General features: G+C 38.5%; 2 protein-coding genes across 2 annotated transcripts in view; one reads left to right on the top strand and one right to left on the bottom strand.

Moving 5' to 3' along the window:
- LOC126918485 (RNA-binding protein Musashi homolog Rbp6) overlaps positions 1 to 19,008 on the top strand; it is a 771,768-nt gene that overhangs the window by 4,474 nt on the left and 748,286 nt on the right. The window lies entirely within an intron of this gene.
- LOC126918495 (40S ribosomal protein S27) overlaps positions 1 to 19,008 on the bottom strand; it is a 374,817-nt gene that overhangs the window by 347,990 nt on the left and 7,819 nt on the right. The gene's annotated exons all lie outside the window — the stretch shown is intronic.

Genomic DNA, 19,008 nt, shown 5'->3' with positions numbered 1-19,008 from the left:
AGTATTGTTTACATAGCATACGTTGTGTTTCGAACGCTTATGTTAAAAGAAAGGAACAAGTAAGATACAAATACGTTTCTCATATCGATCCTAGAGATATATATTCTGAGTGAAACAGGGATATGTTATATCAGTATTGTATTAGGCAATAAAAAAGATGGTGTGACGCTACGTGATGGTTAGATGCTACGATAGACTCCGTGACTTATATCAATATAATTTGGAGTAAAGTTAAAATTAGTAAAATAGCTCTTTTAGTACCTTTAATGTGAAACTACTATCATTATTGGAGTAAAGAGTTATAAATAATTAAGTTGTAGTTAATTTGAGAATTGAATAATTAGACGTAATTCGACATTTTCACATAATTAATTATTCTGAAGCAACTATAAAAACATCTTGCATAACATTGTCATTCTGGTGCCACTATATAAACTAGGAAAATAATTGATATAAAGGCAACTCGGTAATCGTTTAAAAATCGTAATTAATGTAGCATATAGACTACTCGCAATTATTTGAATGGCCAATCATCGATGCAAGTTCATGATAAAGGCTATGACAATTGTTCCTATAAAGAGCAGAGAACAGTTATTCATGCAGATCGTATAATCTCAAAGTTATATCGTACAGTAACCCAAACTTTTGCAAACAATTACATTGTCTAAAACTTACCCGTTATGGAAAGATTAAAAGGAAAAAGAAAAGTAGATTTGAAAAATTAGGATAAAATATTCAGGACGAATGAATAAGTGGTCCTTTTGTATGAGAAGAAGCTGCTCTATAGGAACGAAGGGAGCGTGCATGGTCGATGAGGTAATGACGAGGAACACGTGCAAATTCGAGGCGTTCCTTTTGACGGGGCTCGCTTGGCCGCTTGCTCGCGTGTTTGAGTGTTCGAGGTTCGAGTTAGCAGTCCTTTTATCTTCGTTAAGAGACTCGTGCCAGTTGGGCGTAGGAGAGAAGGAGAGGGAAGGGTAGAGCGAGAAAAAGAATTGCCTCAACGAGAGGCTGGAACGCTGAACGATAATCGTGCCGCGACCAAATGGCCATGAGTCGTCACGCGCGCCTTTCGACTGTCGACGAAAAAAATGGCCCTATGTAAAATGTTCTCGAATGGACCGCGATAAGATTCACGAGAATAATTGATAACACGAGCCGTGCGTGACGCGCGATTTTGAGAAATTGCCACGGCAACGACGGATTCGTGAAAAACGCGACACGCTCTCGTGTGTTGTAACTTGTAACCATACGAACATTCGAACCATCGGAGAAATCACGTTCGATCTTCTAGCATTGAAAGTTTTTCTGAGTCGTAAGTTAAATGGCTGATAAAGTAGACGTTTTATATAGATGACAAGAATGTAGATAAATGAGACGATGAGCATCTCTTTTTTTAGAAATAAAATTGTTTTTCATAGAATAGGAACGTAAATTTTTTGTCGAGAGAATAGAAGAATTTTTACGCCATAAGTTTTCCATTTGCAATAGAGATCGTTTTCTTTCTTTTTTGCTTTTTGGGGCGAATGAACCTTCAATTTCGTGAAATAATTTCAAAGAGATAATCGCTGATAGAGGTACGAGACGCAATATGCTATGCCATAATAAGACTAGGAATTCAATTCTTTGACGCAATTATTTCTGACTACGGTCAGATAGGTTCGTGACATAATTAGTAATGCAACGTTAGGACGCTCTACACGGTTTTTCTCCTGGTCAACTCCAATTAAAGGATCTTTCTCTTTCTCTTTGCTGAATTATTCAATTACACAAAAGAATGTTCGTCCATTACCGTACAGAATTCGCGGAAAATACATGTTAAATATGTGACATTTGATTAACTTTTCAATTACAGTTGAAAAAATCCGCCCCTTTTTTATTTCTCTTTGCTTCTTCTATTTCCGTGCCTTTTATCATTTTTCGCGAAGGATTCATAGGAAACCTAGGAAGTTTACCTGTTTCGATCTAAAATCAGCGCTAATTTTGCGGCGTGCCGCGACTAATCTTGAGAAGGAAACGTTGCTTCGTAGGAAAGGCGTGCATCAGGCGAAGGAACAAAACCGTTCTTGCGCGAATTAATATAATCATGCCACGCGGCCGCGAGCAATTGTATTGTGAAACGATCGCGGCTACTTAGAAACCGCAAACTACTTCCGCGAAATTTTTATATCGGGAATGCGTACGTTACGTATTTACAATGGCGTTTCCGCGATATCTTATCAGCTTGAGCATGTGATAGGTATTTTCTGATATACTTGCGAGTTTCGAGTTTGAATCTATTCCATTGTTCCACATTTTGTAAAATACTTGTTTCAATATCGTGCATAGAATCATATAGATATTCTATTGTATCCTATTGTTGGTTAATCAAACTATTAAGCTTATACGAAATTGAAAAGTGATTGTAAATAAACTTGAAAATAAAACTTTTGGTTCGTGATTATTGTTAGAAACTGCTGGTTGTACGCGCGTGTGCTAAATTTTAAAAAGAAGTATTAATATGTATCTTATTCATGTATAGAAAGTGAAAACTCGCTACACCGGTAGCTGCGCGATTAAAGTAATTGAGTGTATTATTCAATTACTACCGCGTGGAAGAAAACGAAGACTGTCCGATAAACGTTTCAAAAACGATGAAATTAATTCGAAGGCATACTCTTAATACCTCCTCCGTGGCGGTAGATTATTAGCCGCAGCTACCGTTTCATTAACTGATACACGATAGAGTTACGTGACTTTTACGTTTGCTGATTCTTCCGATCATTAACGTACCATGATTATGTTCAAACCGCCGCGCCGAAGCAAATTCTCAGTCGTTGTATAATCTGGTCGGCAAGTATAGTTCCCGGTTATGTCGCGGTTATTCGTTCGCCGGGCTAATATTTTGGCAAACGAGTCGATTTCGTTCTTCTTTAATTACGCACCGCTGAGATAGTTTTCGTAACTTCGCGTTAGCGATTCTCCTGGAAAAAGAATAAAAGGAACGAAGTTGGAGTAGGCTCATTAGCGTTATTTGCCGCAGTTACGTAAGTAGCGTATCACCATCTCACTTTGTCCTTTCCTCGTTATTTCGTAGTTTGCTTAGTCAGACTGTCTTCCTGCAAGTCCATTCTGCGCGACGAAAAATGAAAGAAAAAAACACGAAAAGGAAAATAGAGGATGACGTCCAAGAAAAGTTAACCGTTCGTTGCATAGTTCCTCGCCACGTGTATCTTTTCCCATTAGGGTCATCGGCTCGTAGATTAAATTTACGCGCAAGGTTGAAAATAAATTCGTGGAAGCGCTTCGGATGTTGGATGAGGACGAATTTGCCGGCGAATTATCGAGGAACAATGATCGATCGATGCCACGTTCGCGCTCCATTTCCACCGGTTTAGCCTTCCTTTCATCAGTGACGCTATGAGAAAGCGTGTCTGAGGTAGAAAAAGCGGAGCAGTCGTCCGGCCGTTTCACGGCGCACCGTCGTAAACCGTGCTTTGCGTCGCTGTACTGTGTTCCGCAAAAGTTCATAGGTACAAAGATGCGATGTGCACCGCGCTGTAACCGTGGGAAAGCGCCTACGAGCGTCGCAGTATGTTGCTTCTACGGTTTATCGCGGTTCGCGAGCATGAAACGAGTTACTCCTGAAACAGTATGTGTGTAATAGCAATAATTGTATTCGCGGAAAATGATTGGGTCGGGTCAATAAGTTCTTTGCCCTCTTTCCAGCGATATTTTTATAGGTTCATTCACGTTGGTTAATAGAAACGTTTCAGGTTGATATAGATTTATTTTATCGAGGAATAAAACTGTGTGACTTTGATCAAATATTATAACCGTACAGAGAATTTCAAGTATAAACAGACGAGTTTGAGGACTAGTATTTGATTCCGCTTTAGGATAAAAAGATATTACATAAATATGAGTTCGGAAATGCTTCCTTTCTGAGATGTCCGACAAGTGCAGGGTTATAAATACCTCGCATTATCGTTGAGAAAAAATGCGACAGAATTTGAAACATGTATAGGAATTTGTAAAATTTGTGGTAGCATCATAGGATAAAAATAAAGATGAAAATAGAATAAAGATAAAAATAGAATGGAAATAAAAATAAAGATGGATAGTAAAACGAATGATACGTATATCCTAGTGCAGTCCATATCTTTCTCGTAAGACTTCTCATGAATTTTCGTGTTCTCATTTCATTTATTATTTAAAAATCTTACACACGCGTTCTTCGGAAATTTCTAATATCTATGCTCACGAAATAAAATATTTAATCCTCAATTAAACACATGGAACACGTTTGCAAACTTCAACCATCTACTTCTGAGAAACCTTCCATTTATCGAACATCAAAATTCAAGATAGCCCGAGATAAATTCCATTAGCTATCGCAGCCAGTACTTCTCTCTCTCTCTCTCTCTCTCTCTCTCTCTCTCTCTCTCTCTCTCTTTCCTTTTCTTATACATTTGTCCCATTGAAAAAGCGTTTGCCGTTGGCGAGACGGGCTAGCTGGTTGTCGCAGAAAAAAGAAAAAACAGAGGGTATGGAAGAAAAACTCTGTTGTTCTTCTTTAGCGTGTCCATGTGGAGCCGGTTGTGCACGGAAGATTTCGCTGTGCGTCGCGGCGCGACCGTTCCAAGCGCGACGAGCGTGCGACTCACAGTTCTCGCGAGTCTATGGAGCTCGGGTTCGTTTCACCGATCATCGTGGCGTACGAAGTTTCGCGAGGCTCACGAGACAGTGTCGCATTACGAGCCGCATAATCCCGCATGTTGGAACGTAATACGGAAGCGCTGGTTCCGTTACCGAGTTGGCGGTGTGTTACGCAAACTCCCGCCTACCAATGAAATCCTTTCGTTAGCTCTAACGATTCTTTTCTTCCTTTCTATAAACTTAGAATTACAGTTTACCTTCTGCGAAAAATGTTCATGATTTCGTTTCATCGACTGACTTCGTGGAAAAATAGTTTCTCTTCTTTCATCAGATTTCTTCTGTTTTGAACTCGGGACTCGAATGAGCACAGTAATTTTTGTAAAAATGAATTGGGAAACTTTCTATAAAAAGAGGCTATACATAAATATATAGATGCATAGTGTATTTTTTAGTGAAATCGTTGAATTATTTCATCAAGTTTGTATTTATTTCGTGAATATTAATATTTATAAGAGTTATAACAACTATCAATTCGAATCCTAATATGAACAAAATTAGAAATAATATTTTCAATGTAATTTACTTCATTTACCATTTTATTTTATAAACTCTTTTCTTACGAACCTGCCCGATTTCACTCTTTTGCACGTCTCAACGTCGAATCTGAAACTTGAATCTAGCATAGTGATTGATTTCTAGTCCTTGTATCTCTCGAAAGACCTTCCTTCGTCAAGTCATATCATCGTCTCGCATGCAAGAGATCGAGAGCGGTGTTCCGTTCAAAATCCAATCGTCGGGACCGCACGTTCGTTTATGTTTGATTCCCGCAGAGGGTTTCAGCCTATTGTGACGACAGACGTTCCTAACTGCGCGCCGGTGTTTGCCAATTCAATCGGTTATTCGCACTACGTATATCAATGTACATATTATACATAATGTGATTTCAAAATGCGGTTCTCTATACAAAGAGTGATTACGTATTAATCATCGGCATCGACGAATCTGCCAGTGAAACAAGGCGTAACGTGTAATTTGTCGGAGAAATTGTACGGGGCTTGATGAATGAAGAGTGTGGATAATTAGCGAGACTTTTCCCAATCAATGATCGACATTGATGTATGTCTTCTAGTTAGAATTCTGTAAATATCAAGAGTTATAAGAAGGTTTTAAACTTCGAAATCATGACACCTAGGAAATAAAATCGTCGGTTTATGGCATTTTCTTTAATACGCATTACTCACTTGGCTTCGTTTGTTTCACTTTACGCGACTTTACGTTAATAATACTCATCAGCGATTATGCGTTTACGACTGTGCCGTGCGATGGCAAATTAACGACATATTATGCGTAACGGAAGCTATATAGCCAGAACTAAGAAAGATAGCAGCGGTCTTTGCTGTTTTTTTAACTAATAACAATTTTCCTTGTTTTGCTGCAACGTTTAACTGACTGACAAAGAACCAGACTCAGAGTTATTTTGTCAAACATCTGTTTTCTGGCTCTTCAACGAAGATTCTGCTTCTTGCGTGTTTTATCTTACCGTATACTATTTCTCCGCAATATTTCCTCAAAATATCGCTTTCCAGGATCTGGTCGCCATCTGCATCCCAGTACGATTGTCTTCAGTGCGCCATTTAAGGTCTCAGATCTACGGTAGTCACGCTTTCGAGCAATTACATTTTTCAGTGGCTGGTTGTTTGCGTCGTATCCAGAGTTATCGTGGCCCGAGCCATAATCTCGCCTTTTATGATTTTATCGCTTGCAGTTGCATACGTGTACGCGTCGCAGTTTAACGCGAGCACGTGCTCGATCGTAGAAGGATACCCAAGATGTATTTTTTGTTGTGATATTTTTTGTGCCATGTTTTACGTTTACCCTTTTATTTATCGTAATTCGCAAACACTACGAGCTGTGTTACCTCAATCCATTGTGTTCCCCGTGATTCCAGGAAATCCTACGCCGTTTCACGTATATATACTTTCCACAAGATCTTTTAATTGATGTTTCGTGGACGTAAAAGCGTATGCTCCCGTATATACGTGTGGCTATATGTTCAATAAAGTTTTTCTTGGTTACGTTCGTGGTTACGTAAAAATAGTTTGTGGAGATATCGAGCGCGATGGTGTTCGACACCAATGGCCCTTCAGCTTGACACGATTTCGAGCGTCGAACCCGCTCCGATGAAAATTACCCCGGTTTGTGTTGAAGCGCCTCGATCCACTGGATATACAAGTGTCCAGCAAGTCCGTTATCTCTCTTGACATCGATGATTTTATTCATTTCGTTATTACGATTGGTAGTTATGGCTATCTTGGAAAACGAATTGTAATATTTTAAATAATATTAAATATATTAACTAGAATCATCTCCTTTCCGGTATTTTGATGAACTGTCACAAATACCTATTATACTATGTTTCATAATAACATTAGTTATTAATATTTTTACAATGACAAATATGTTTTAACGTACTTAAACGTACGAAACGTACATTGTACGTTGTATATTGTAGCAATGTACAATGGGATTTGTCAAGTAGGTTGTGTTTCTTGTACGCACGTGGTCTTGATTGTCCGGCGAAATTTCAAGTCATTCAAATGGTTACTTGGCACTTTGGGTCGGTTCCAGGTATTGTCAAAACATTGTGGGACAACGGTTCAAGCTTACAAACATGCATCAGTTTGCACCTAACTTTCATCGCTTTCTGCATCACGTCGCGTCGGTTAGCGGCAATACCGTGTTGTGCTGACGAAAAACGAGTGCACCGAGATGAAAGCGTCCAATTCAAATTGCTTTCTGTCGTAGTCCCAGCTACCACGTACTGTTTTTACAATTTCCAACGTACGTAATAATTTATTGTTTCGTGTGCAAGCAACGGATTGCGACGGAAGCGATGTAAATCGCCTTATTCCGGAATATTTCGTTTTTAATCGAACTTTATCAAACAATATTTTTCGATACAACGATATTTACGTAGGTAAAACGTTTTTTCGCTTACTGGCTTTTAACAGCCATTTTGATTACAGTTCTTTTCGTCTCGTGAATTGCCTTAAGTAGAATGACTACAGCCACGGATTAGACTCAGTAATTCGAACAGTCGTCTCGTTCGATGATAGAAAATTATTACTTACATCACTGTTGCATATTATTATAGGTATTATATGTAATTATGTTAAATGTACTAGGTGAGATTTAGGAGTTGGTTTATAATTATTTATCTTTCCTAATCCAAGTACGGTCATTTCAATTCTTATAGAATCCTGTTCATAGGTCATCGGATTTTTGTTAACTTTAAACATAATGTTTATTAAACTAGGTTCATAATACGATCTTCTAACTATAATATAATTTAGTTTTCTTAATAACACGCGTGATTAATAATTGCCAACTTTGTTCATGTAACTACGATGTGCATTTCTCCCAAATATACAAAGCGTCTGATGATTTATGACTGACAATGTACATATATAGACACGATTATCACTGATAACTCTCTTCGGATTAAAATATATTTATCGCTTTTTCTTGCAATTTTTTCATGTATCACGTTGGTGCTTCAAATATTCGAAATAATAAACTGCAACTGTCTCGTTTGATAATTGTTCAGTCGAGACGGAAACGAGCTCCGAAACGAGAACGAGAACATTATCAGCTGCGATTTAAAGAGAAACACTCCGATTCCAAACGAAGCATAGCAAAAACTTTTGTGACGTTTTCTCGGCTTCGTTGTCGTCGTAGTCGTCTTGGTCGTCACGGTGTCTGATGCAATCGAGCGCAACAGACTCTCCTCGACTCTCTCGCTATTTTTAAACGTAATTGCAGCCGGCCGTTTTAATGGGCAAACGGGTGTACAGCTGGCGACGGAAGGGAAAAGGAGATGCGTGGCTAGAGAAACGATGAAAATTTGTCAACGTCTTTTGGGGATGTTGCAGCGTTAACGAGCGATTTCGTATCGCGGGGATTTTCATGCAGCTTTTTCGCTCGTTGCAGTTCTATTTTTGGCGCGCGTTCGTGCATTGTTTACGGAAACGTTTCGTAGAGAGTTCTCATGATTTTGCATGAGAGATGTTGCTCGCTGGTTATCGTTGTACACGATAAACAAAATGAGAATACGAGTTGTAAGGTCAAATCCACTCTTCTTTTTATCCGCGTATATTATACGTGATCTCGTGTTTTGTCACGGTGTAAGTGCCATTTCATCATGGATGATCTAGTTCTTTCTCTTTTCATATAATGTTTGAACTGGGAAGAAAGAAAGCGGAATCGTGCTACGAACGATAGTTAACTCGAAGAACGAGACGAGAAAGTAAGCTGGTTGGTTGGTACAGGATGGTCGATCGTTGTTCATGCACCCACTCTTAAACTAACGCCAATTAGTAGCGTGGTACACCGCGGAGTACACTATAAATAGGCCGTTAGGTAGGTCTGGGTTGAATTGGGTAAGCGTTAAGTTGCGTATTAACGGGCCGCTAATGACGCAGCGTGTGCGCACAGAAGCTGGGTTACAGTGCCATGAGGCGGTGATGACAGGGATAAGAAGTGGCGGAGGGCGTCATGTTTCACACCAGCCGTCACGAGATTCGATTCTAATTCCGTGATTCTCCCTGGACGGTGTACGCGATATCAAAACGCGATTCAAAATACAACAGAGAAACCCATAAAATACGTTGTGTCGGTTGTCACGGGGCCAATTTAATTTCGCCGAGTACATATTACAACGGAAGTAATGGAGACTCCGCGGTCGCTTCAATTTTGGATCGTCGAGGTCGTCGAAATCCGCGATTAAAGATACATATAAAGCAGCTCGCGCATACCGTCGTGTCGTCTAGCTCGCGAACTAATATTCCACGGTGCGTACGTTTTTCCTTCATCTCTGCGCATGTCTATCGCTATTAATCCGGATGCAATGGTGGTATCGCGATTGGAAACGGGGAATTGCCTTGGAATTGCATTGCCGAATCACGACATCGAAACAACATACCATGAATGCTACATTCGAAATACGACTTCTTTCCGGCGTTGAATTTTTGATCGATTGAGACGATTCTTTAATTCGGTTACGTTGCTAAATTGTTTGAAAGAATGTCAGAAAAAGAGAGAGCGATAACCCTAAAGGTTGAACGAACGAGGAAGATGCGATCGCGTTTCTTTTGGTACGACGGGTTGGTGAATGAAAAGGGCTAAATGGTACGCTGTTGGACTGGGAAGGGTACAACACGAGGCCATCGTGAGACGGGCGATCTGAGGCGGACGAGGACAGAAGAACAGGAAGAAGAGGGAGTCGATCGGTCAGCTGACTGATGGCTGGTTGTCCTTGTCCCTCTTTGGCTCTTCCTCGTTCGTTTGAAAGCTGCTAAAGGGGGCCTTAATTACGCAACTAGGTCGAAAGGGGCGTCTAATTTATTTCCAGCGACATAGGTGACTGCTTGCGGGCCTCTCCGCGACAGCTAGCTTGTTAGCGCAGCGTATTTGTTAACATAAAGGGAGGTCAATGACTCTTGTGACATCGTTTCAGTTTACGTTTTCAACGTCACGTTTTGTTAGTCCATGTTTCCTCTTTTCTTCTTTCCGCTACGCGAAATGTCGTGATGAAAGAGCCAATTTGAAAGGGAGATATGTATGTATGCATAGCTGTGGTGATAGATGTAATTCGTATAACGTTATTCCATAGCGTGACTTGTGAAATGTATCGATTTGGGAGTGGTTTGGATGAAGAGATAAAACTCTTGTTTTGTCAGCTGGTACAGTGTCGTTTAATCTTAGCATGTCAGGATTACACATATGATCTATCGTCCGAAACAACGAGATTTAGTCGTAGCACTTTTGCCGCGAGCTGTTTTTCTAGAAACAAAGAATACGTTCTTTCGTACGTGATATCAAAGGTTTCTTGTGTACCGTGTTTTAAATATATGGTCACGAGATAAGAAGGATCTTAAAGTTAAACATTTAGCTAACGCCTTTTTTTTAAGTCATTCGCTTATCTACTTGTACATAATTAATAGTATTACTTTCTGACAAAAATTACGATACTAGTGTTTCATAAGTTTAACTCGCTAATTGATTTCTTGTAACTTTTTCTCTTCATGCTCAAGTTGCTTTCTTTCTACACTAAACTTCATTTTACATCGAACACTTTGCATACCACAAATCAGTGGTTGCCAACTAACAGTATCGGCACGCGAGCGTATTCTTAATAATGCACGAATTATACACGAGGGAAAAAATAATACATATAATATATAAATGAAATGTGTATATATTATACTGCTATGTATCCAAGACTTTAAGTAGTGCCTTTAAAAATTCCATACGATATGTTTTGTACATGTATAAGTGTTTTGTTAAAATCGATCCCATTTCTACGATATATTCCAAACGATGTAAGATACGTTAGTTTGTTAAGTAGTCGAAACGTCAGACATTCCATCCGCACATACAAAGTAAATACGATAAGCATTTCTATTTTACATCATCTGGTTTCCACAATTTACGAACACTAACAAGGATATCTTTCATTTCCTTCGATGGTTGTAACGTTTCCTTTCTATGCTATTGAACAAATGTCAACGCTCGCTCTCTATCATTCAAAAGCATATCTTTAATCTTCTATCATGTAGCGAATATATCCGACATCGGTTAGGTTTGAGTTAATTGTTCCTGACGTAAGACAGTTTTGCTATTTAAATGGCCTGAATTATGACGCCATTAATTTTCATTTTATTGCATTTCCCGTAGTGGTGTTCAAATAGCAGTTAACTGTTCGTTGTCTCGTGCTATTATTCCGAACGTGTGCAGTATGTATTTCCACGCATAAAAAATTATTCTCGCTTAGCTCGCCAGTGAATTTCCAAAGTGAATCAATAATCAAAACGGTTTAGCTTCGATCGTGAATTTTTAAATATTAGTCGCTTTTTAATATTCAGATTATTTTGTCAGAATTATCTCGCTACTATTTTCGATAAAAGAAAGGACTTACAGTTTACATTATTTTCATCTCTAGTTTCTATATTCGTTTTTTATTGAGATAAGGAAACTAAGTTTCTTTCTTCGATTATCACGTGTTACTCTCAAAATCTACAGTAGCGATTCATAGCTTCCCTTATCTTCGTTTGAGAAACTGTACACTAATAATTCATCTTCTTTCCTTAGAATCATCGAATAATCGTTAAGGTACATATATCGCGCTTTTTTCTCATTCAAAATTAGAAATTTTCTAATCTCTGAAGCTTTCATAAAAAAATTCTGCGAAGGGAATCTATACAAACCATTCATATTTTCCATGGATTTTCAAATATTTTATATCCTCAGTAATGAAAATAACCAGCTCAGACAGTACATATGCAGTAGCAGTGGCAGTACGTACAGCCGATGAACGTTCTTATCCGGGATCATCTAATTCTGTTGGGCTGTAAGATTCGAACAAGACACGCGTTGTACTGATACGTAATGGATGTATAAGTAAGAATCTCGTAAGCCTAAGTGCTGGCTGACGGGATTATCGGTTGTCATGTGTATACTAGTAGCCTCGTGCTTCCCTTATTTTTCATCCCTTGTTGAAGATAAACCGACCCTGAGCATAGATAATAGATAAAATATTTTCTTAAACATACGCATATCGTGTTATATTTGGATATCAATATATTTGTAGTTCAACATTGTTACATCTAAAAGAGGCATTCACACATTTTCGAATCATAGAATATCTTAAGAATACGAGAATTGTTTCTGTTCGAGAACATAACTTGAAATTTTCACTTAAGGTAACTTCACTTCTTCTTGTATTCCGCTCGTTTTCTCCTTTCTTTTTATGATATTGCTTGCTGGTACAATTGCTGGTATTCCTACTATTATCTTCTTATTGCAAAAATCCTTTTCTCAGTATTCATATAGTGTTCTCTCTTCTTTTATTGTAGGAGACCTCCTAGTGCCTTTGTGCAGTTTTTCTTATACATAGTTCTAATTCAGAGTGAGAATAATTTCAGAACCTTAATGTACAGGGTGGGCAATGACTTTGATAAGTTGGAAAACTTCATTTACGAAAGTTGTACGAGGAGACCATTATATTTTAGTAATAATTCTTTTGTGGATAAAGGATTTCGGCAGATTTATGGGTCATTTCTATTTTTTTTAAATATCATATATTTCTCGTAAGAGATCATAAATTAAGACGCGAAGAAGAAAAATGGTAGAATTGCGATTTAAATGATCACAAACTCTGACACCCGATTACGATCATATCTGTGATTTAAAAATATAAGACTTCTGAGAATTTACGTACCAGTTAGATGCTTAACCGTATACTAAGGTATCTGGAACTCTACTCAAGCGAAGTTAATTGCAGAAGCATATGTTAATGTGTCAGTAACGAGGAAGGAAATATGGGATTAGTTTTCTCATTTATGAACAGTTCGAATATAACTGGTTACTCTAGTAACCAACGGTATTGATTATAGGATAGATTTCACTCGTAAAACCATCTCATGATTTCCTGGTTAGGGAGCACGAGTACTGTTCAGTTGATTTTCCACTCAGTCTCGTCTATCTAGGCCATGTCATGAGCTTGACCCATGTCATTATCGACAATGATTGCTTCTACTCGAGCGATAAATGCTCGTAGGTTGTTTCGATTTCAATGGAAAGTATATCGCATACCGTAGCTCACTTCATGTTTACTTTACCATGCTATTAATCGTAAGTCTCTTCATTCGCTTTTCTCATTTCTCAATTATGTAAATCTCAATGAAATTCATTCCTTAGATTAATTAGAGCGTTACCTCTTTAATTACTTGTAAGTCTTGAGAAACGTAATGCTTTTGTAACTCTGCAATGAAACGAAAGAAAAAAGAATGAAGAGAAGAGGAAGCAAGATGCGTTTCATCTGGAATGTTAATAGATTCAGCAGTGTGGCTTCCGATCAAGTCCGTGCTTTGAACGTGGCAGAACAATGTAGGTTAAGTTGGAGTAGATATTTATATGAATAAGATGGTTAGATATTTCAAAATTGCTACATTTGTATTACTACAAATCCGTCTGATAATTATATTTTTAAAAAAACCAACATATCAAAAAGAATTAGCCTCTGATTAATATTCTGTAACTTGTCTCGTTTAAACCTTATTAAATATTTTATACTCAATATATCGCACGAAGCGAAGCAAATGAATATTTGTTAATAAATAATTAAAAATCTTCAATTTATTACTAATATACTTGGATTGAGTGTAGTTACATATATTTCTTCTATAAAATCATTACTTGTTACATGATAGTTGTAAAATATAAAATCAGAAGATCCACTTCGATAGAATCATCTCCAAATATCGGCAATCGTATCCTTCGTGCCAAGAATCAAAGTCATTTATTTCGGCATTTTGTCATATTGATCCCATAAGTCGGCAATCTCCTCGGTCGATCATTTTATTTTCAATCCAATCCGACTCCACGATTTTCGCGAGGCTTTCCTTTTTGTTTGTCCTTGGAACTTCGCGTCAGCTGTGTCTCGTTACTTTTCGTCCTGTATTTACGTTACTGGGTTCGGTAGTAATGCTTGACTGAGAAATGAAGGCTACGAAGAAAGTCAGTTAAAAGATAAAAACTGGAAAATTGGTTAACTACGGACTGGGGCGGGGGAACGGGACGAGAATAACATCGATGCAAACATGTAAATATCTATTTTACGTGTTGCTCGCAATAATATTCGTTATCAGCCGTTTTTGAACCGTGCGGATTGCAATGAGGCAAGCCGTATATCGGATGTGATTTTATGAGCGCTGAAGTTAAAGAGGAAATGATTGCAGTCGCAAAGGTGTTCGAGGCGAAATTTCAAGAGAGTTCGCGCTAAAATAGACTTTCTCCTGGACGTGTCGGTGATCCTCCGCTTCGGGTTCCGCGCGCGCTTTGATCTGTTATTTTCGCGCCACTTGCTTTAGAAACATGTTCCGGGTTTTCCGTTTTGAAAAAGGAATAATAATCACTACTGAATAGCGATATTTGAATACTTCGTGTGTCGCCATACAAATAAACAATAAACGGATTAAACTCAGATAACGCAATTTCACACAGAATATTTTCCATTTTTGTAGTATCGTACATGAACAATTTCTGTGGGACTTTGTTATTTAAACAACAGCAAGGTCCATTAATTTTAATGCTAGCCACATTGTCGTCTCAGTTTCTTCACGATATTTCATAGAACGTTCCTTAAAACACCCACACCTGAAATTAGTCAGGATTCAGTGTTTTAGTATGGTATTCGTCGTTGCAAATTGGAGATAAAAGAAGAAGAACAATGGATTCGTATTAGAAAAGGAAAAGGTGTTAGAAGCACGCAAAACGATAGGTCGTGTGTATCGGAGCATTGAGTAGGAATATGGATATAGATGCGAATCGAGAGGATTTCCTGGGTCATATCGGACTGGTTTAGTTATGGTATCGAGTGGTACCAATCGTACACTTTTTCATCCTCGTCTAAACTCACCGTGAATCGTTCTTTCATTCTTTTCCTATTTCTCTTTCGATATCTGTTTTCCTCGTTTCCACTGTTTCTCCTGTTCGCGTTTTCTACGCTCGAATACATTCAATGTTTCCAATTAAGGGGTTAGTCCACTTTGCGTCGGCAGTGAGGTGTGACTCCGAGCTGCGGATGCGGCGTTCTCGCACGTTCTAAAACTGCATTCGACCGAGACGCTTATTATTGAAGTCAGCGCTTGCGTGCATTTTCTCGGCCACATTATTCAGATCGCGGGGAATTTTTGGTAGGTCTCTCGTTCGGAACTCCGGAATGCGATCTGGATCGAAAAATAGTCGTAAATAAAATAACACTTAATGAAGTGCAGTTTTACCATTACATTTTTTTAGTACAATATAAAATTTAGTTGCCAAAATCGGTGAAACGACTTGTTCTATTCTTAACTAGACTGCATGCGTTTATACAAATTCATATTTTATATAGATATTTATTATTTTTATAGAGTTCTTATAAAATAAAAATATATTAAAATATATTATAATAAAAGTATTAAAGCAGTAGTACAAGATATTTTTCTACGCCCTATAAATGACAATGACTAATTGCGTGGTTTATAAATACTTATATGATTTTTATATTTTCATGAACGGATTATCGTTTCATATTCACGGTTCCAGTAATTATGTCCGTGATTAATCTAGATGGAAGAAAACAAACAGGATGAGTTTCGTGTATCAAGTATCGGTGATTCGTCGACTCTCTATCTTTAATTAATTCACGATTAATCCTTCGGTGATTCATCGTGGCGAATTGGATTCGCAGCAGCTCGTTAATTTCAACAAATACGCTGCTCAAATCGCCGTTCGAGTTGAATCGAATTTTTCGGGCCACGTAATTTAAAAAAACTCGTTAATAAGTGAACATTGCAAAATGAACAATAATGCACGACTGCTTCTATTATTAAAGTCCGCCATGATACCGGTTGCATTGTTGCGTTTAACGGAGCAGGTTAAAACGAATCGATACCATTAAAATTAGTTGTAATCGCTGGTTGGCTCACGTATACAGACGATGATATTATAAATAACACGGAGAACGGTCGAGCGTTCGTTCGTGAAACAATTCGCCTCCACTTTCCCTCGTTCTCTTTTCCCATGTTTTTCGCCACCTCCATTCTCTCATATCTCTTTCACTTTCGCGTCTCTTTTTACCGTAACCGAATCTATCCTCGCATTCAGTCGACATAAAAGCTATCACCTTGCGCTTTCTTACCCCGAGCTTCGACTATCTGACTTTTTTATCGGGTTGCTATGGTGATCTCCGGTCCCGTTTTTCTTCGTTGCCCTCTATCGATACCTTTCGATACCTCCCGGGCCTTCGTAATTTATAGATTTCGCGAATTCACTCGTAGAATTTGTAACTGAACCGTAGCATTTCGCATGTGTAAGTATAGGACATACCAAGATATAGCGAGATGGTAAATTAAACTACCGAGTGACGCCACTGACTGATGTCTTAGGCCTGTAAGCATATTTAGGTCGTACGTCGCATTTTGTCTTAGGGTTTGGTGTAAAGAAAGAGAATGAAGACCTATGACAAATTTTATTGAAAGACTATGAGAATTTTTAAATACAGTTAATCAGCAATTTTAGAAACTTACAGTTTATTAATTTATCGATACATATTGCATGTAATATATCGATTTTGTATATTATATCCTCACCTATATTCTTATCCATCTCTTTGCTTAAGCAACTAAAATACGATTACTTTGACTTCTGATCGATTTCACACTATTTTAGCATATATTATGAGGCGAGTATACTGTACGCGTATTTAGTGTTAAACCGATAGCATAAAGCTTCGCTCGAAAAAGATTGGAGGCTTCTGCACGCAATCCGCCGAGAGGTCGCAGCGCTGTCGTTGAATGGCAAGGAACGAGAGAAGCCGGTGTGTCGTCAACACTGATTCTAATTTAGATAGTCATGGTTAACCACGTACTGACAATAGGTCGTTTCGGATGATCCCGATAAGGTTACGAGCTCCGCTCCGTTCCGGAGACGAATACGTACTGGTCCCCGTGAAGATGTTCGGTTTCCGCCATTCTGTGGTGTATCGCAGTTTATATTTTTTATCTCGTTCTCTTTTTTCTTCTTCCTGTAAAGTTTGATTGCACTTCATTTTGGAAATATTTAAAGAAACAATAGTACGTGTGTGGAACCATCTTCTTACATATTTTTTACAAATTAGTAATTCTTTCTATTTCTTTTGTTTAACTGGAATTAATTTTAATAGAAAGTTAACAGCGAAATCCACACATTTCCAAGCATTGCTTTATATAGTCACAGAGCCTTAAGAATTTATTGGAAAATCCTCACGAATTCTAAAAACTACGAACTTTGTTATTCACCCTCTCCTATATTTGTCCCATTTTTTGAATATGAGAATCTCTGTTCCCAAATACTCGCTTCAATATCACCAGTGTGCGAGGAAATTGTCATCGCTCTGACCCTGTAACTTCGAGAGATTTTCCTCGCTTGTTTTTCTATTCGTCGAATACTTTCGTCTATCTTTTTCGCTTGATTTCGGTTCCTTCGGTTTCCTTCCTATTATCGTGGCCTGCACGACCATGAAATAAATCAGTCATGCACGAAGTGAAACGTCTAGTTTACCGGAGCTTCTCCGGTATCGTACGAAACCATGACGGCGCGTATTAATCGCCCAACGAGTGGGTCACATTTCCGTGACGATGCTATTGGTTAGGTCAGCCTCTATCTAGAGGCTATAACGATGCAACCACGCACATGTGGTCGTACACTAGACAGAGGATAAACCGCCCCGTGTGTGTCCGTATATCGAACCAGTTACTTGAACAACGGTTACTTCTTAATGGACTCGTGGTGCTCGTTTAATATCTGGCCTGGTCTGCATCTGTATCTCGGACTATGCTCGTCCAGAGCACACATACCCGGCGTTATTGGCACGTGACTATAAACGGTCGTGACTTTGCGAGGAATACGAACCGCGTCTTTAGATCGAACCTCTTTTGCATCGCGTTGGATAATGGTCGACGGTGCAGCTCGCGTGAGAAAATGTCTGAAGGCGAGCTATATTTCGGATACTTTCGTTTATTGGTGCTATTGCAAGTTGGGTTAGAATTTTCATATCAGCAAATCAATCAGGAGGGTATTATTAGGGATGAAAGCGGACAGTTTAGAAGGATAGTCTGTAGAATGCCTTATGATTTGTATAGACATGAGAAGAACTTCCTAGAGATAGCATAGGGACGAGGGGAATAGTCTCTTCGCTCATTAGCACGCGACGTGATATCAGCTTATTTGTAGATATAAAACTTTTCAATACGCGTGACCATTTTTATGGTTGTACAGTTGGATCTACTAGAAATAGCCAATTGGACCTTCATTTCTTCCAGCAAACTTCCTTTTTAATCTTCCACATGGACGTTTTCGGAAGCTTTATAAATGGAAGTTTCTTTCGTGACGGTTGATGCTTGAAGCAAAGTTGAAATTTGTTACTCTTCCGTTAGTTTTACACTAGAGTATTATAAGATTATCACTATGAATTTGGGGGCTACGTACAGAAATAACTGTATTGATGTTACTCTATTTATAACATCTATCTGAAAATAGAATCAGAGCAAAACAGACATCAACGTGGAAATATTGCAAGATTCAGTCAATGTCCGTTACACCTGGTTTTGTATAAAATCGAAGGAGCAAAGTGGCGCGTGGTCGCGTCTGCTCGCGAATCAGACGATGACGACGCGACGTGTTACGTGCACTAGTTTGGCTTCGGCGATCAAGTGAAAGGAACATTTTGTGTCGGATCGAATGAGCAAATATTGAAATTGTGTTTAACGCGCGGCATAGTAAAACCGGGAT

The sequence above is a fragment of the Bombus affinis genome, chromosome 7 (assembly GCF_024516045.1).
Source record: "Bombus affinis isolate iyBomAffi1 chromosome 7, iyBomAffi1.2, whole genome shotgun sequence".
Lineage (NCBI taxonomy): Eukaryota > Metazoa > Arthropoda > Insecta > Hymenoptera > Apidae > Bombus > Bombus affinis.
The sequence above is the reverse complement of the archived record's forward strand: the minus strand, read 5'-3'. Positions and strand labels throughout refer to the sequence as shown.